Here is a 2,496-nt window from a genome sequence, read left to right as displayed (position 1 = left end):
ACACCCAGCCCCCTTCCCTATTTGCTGTCTGTGCCTGGTGGGGTTTTGCTCCGCCTCTCATAATATGGTCCATGCCCCAGCAGCAGCTGCGCACCTGAGTGCTTGGTGGACAGGCAGGATTCCAGTTTCACCCCACACCTGCCAAATGAGGACCTGCACTGTGGCAGATCCCCTGGTGATTCATATGTACCTTAAAGTTTGAGAGGCTCAGCCTCCAGGACCACGCATGCCATCTGCAGGGACTGCTCACCACACCTATTTCTCCTTCTTTCCCACCCCCTCTGCAGGTGTCTGGGGCTTGGATTCCTGCAGTCTGGGAGGAAGCATTAGGGAAATGTCTAGGTTGCTCTTTCTATCTCAGCTTCTTCGAGCTGGCAGCAGAAGAGGCCCTGCCTGGCAAACTCAGCTGGGCCCTGCAGCTGGGTGGGGGAGGCGTCTCTGTGGCTGCATGCCTGGGGACCCGGCCGGTTCTTTTGGCTGCTGCCTCTCCCGGGTGGACAACTGGCTGTCTGGGGCAGCACTTGGTACCTTGTCCCTTCTGCTGTGCACCAGCCATCTCGAGAGGCAAAGGGGAAGATGTGAAATGACTTTGACCTTGGTTTAGGCAGATCCCTCTCACTCTGAGAGTGCTTCAACATGTTGGCCCGGTACGTTCCGAGCACTGTGGAGTTTTGGCAGAGTGGCCGCTAAGTATTTTTAGTTCCTTCCTCCTTAATGTTTGCCAGAAAACCACAGTCATTACTCATGAGCAGGAGAAGTTTCCTACCTCCTGGTCTCCAGAAGAGTCCGGGCTCACCCTCAGATGCCCACTGAGGCACCTGTCCTGGGTTTCACACTGTCTTGGAAATCAGTGCCATGCTGATCCCTACAACGAATCAGAACATTGTGTATTTTTAAAATAGAATAGGCCTTAAGCTCTCTTCCTTAATTAATTCTTTTAAATTGTAGTACAGTATGCATATCTAAAATTCACCATTTTAACCATTTTTCAGTGCACAGTTTAGTGGCGCTAAGTTCATTTGCACTGCCGTGCAGCCATCACCACTGGCCCTCTGCAGAACTTCTCACCTTGCAAAACTGAAGCTCTGTCCCCATTAAACGTGACCTCCTTAGCCTCCCCCAGCCCCTGGCAGCCACATTTGCTGTCTGTCTCTGTGACCCTGGCTGCTCTCAAGACCTCATATGAGTGGAATCGTACAGTATCCCGTCTCCAAGGTCCATCCACGGTGCAGCACCCTGGCTTTCCCCTCGGTTACTCACCTGATTGATAGACAACTGCTAAATCAAAATGCAATCGCATCTTTTCTTTGAGGCAACTAGCTTCTGATGAGTCCTGCTAAGGAGAGCAGGGTCTGCTTTTGGAAAAAGGCTGGCATCCGAGGAGTGGGTCTAACCCAGGGCACCCCTTGGATCTTTCATGGGGTGGTCTGGGGAGAGCCCACTGGGCACCGCCCCGCCTGGGAGTGAAGAAACCCACAGTGTTAAGGCATAGTCCTCCTTCCACAAATACTGGGACACTTTCCTCTGCCAAGGGGAAAGTTCCTGCACCCTCAGCATCTTCAATCCTGGTTCCCTGTGTGGATCTTAGTTTAATGGCAGTGCCTTCCAGACCGCAAGGGACGAGGCTCCCTCAGAAAAATCTCACTATCTGCGGAGGCATAATAGCCTGAAGGATCTAGTTCAGTAGACACAGGATTCTTTTGTGATGCACTTTCCAAATGAAGCGCACACTTTGGGATTAATTAAACTCTTTTCTAGCTGCCTGCCAGTGTAACCTTTCTTTTATGCTTCTTAGGGGGGAACACGAGTAAAAAGTCAAATCTATTATGTTCATGACTCGGAGGGAAAGATCTGGGACAAAATTACCTTACACACTGTTTTTCTCTTTAGAAAAAAATTCTGAGTACTGGATCAAATAGAGAGCTGTCTGAGCGATGTGTTCGCTGAGCAACAAATTCAACCCGGGACAGGAGTGGTTGGGGATTAAAGCAGTAGGAGCCGAGGGGAGTTGACACTGATGGTAGCGCGGACCCCCAGTTTCTTGGCACACTGGTGGGGAAGAGTTCATGGAAATTGAATTCTGGCTGTCTAAGCTTGGCCTGTGTTCTTGCCTCAGTCTTGCTGCGTTTTTGAGTGCATGACATTTAATTAATTTTACAGTTAATTCTTTTCACCGTTCCATTTTTGACAAAGTGTCACTCTCCGACACTCAGCTGGTTGGGAAAAATCTGTCTCAGTCATTACCCTTGCTCAAGCACAGACAGGGTCATCTGGACCCAGCAGGAGACGCAGCGAGGAAGAGCAGCAGGCAGGGAGCAGAGACAAGATTCTAGCCTGTGGACAGTTTCCTGGAAGAGGCTGGGGCCAGAGGCTCCATCTCCGTGTCCCACGAGCACTGTCCACAGCTTCCCTTTTCCTGGCACCAGTGTCCAGGATCTTTGTTAAAACAAATAAACAAACAAACAAAAAAAACTTGTCTTTTGGAGAACTTATGTA

Source organism: Sciurus carolinensis, chromosome 1, assembly GCF_902686445.1.
Source record: "Sciurus carolinensis chromosome 1, mSciCar1.2, whole genome shotgun sequence".
Taxonomy (NCBI): Eukaryota; Metazoa; Chordata; class Mammalia; order Rodentia; family Sciuridae; genus Sciurus; species Sciurus carolinensis.
The sequence above is the reverse complement of the archived record's forward strand: the minus strand, read 5'-3'. Positions refer to the sequence as shown.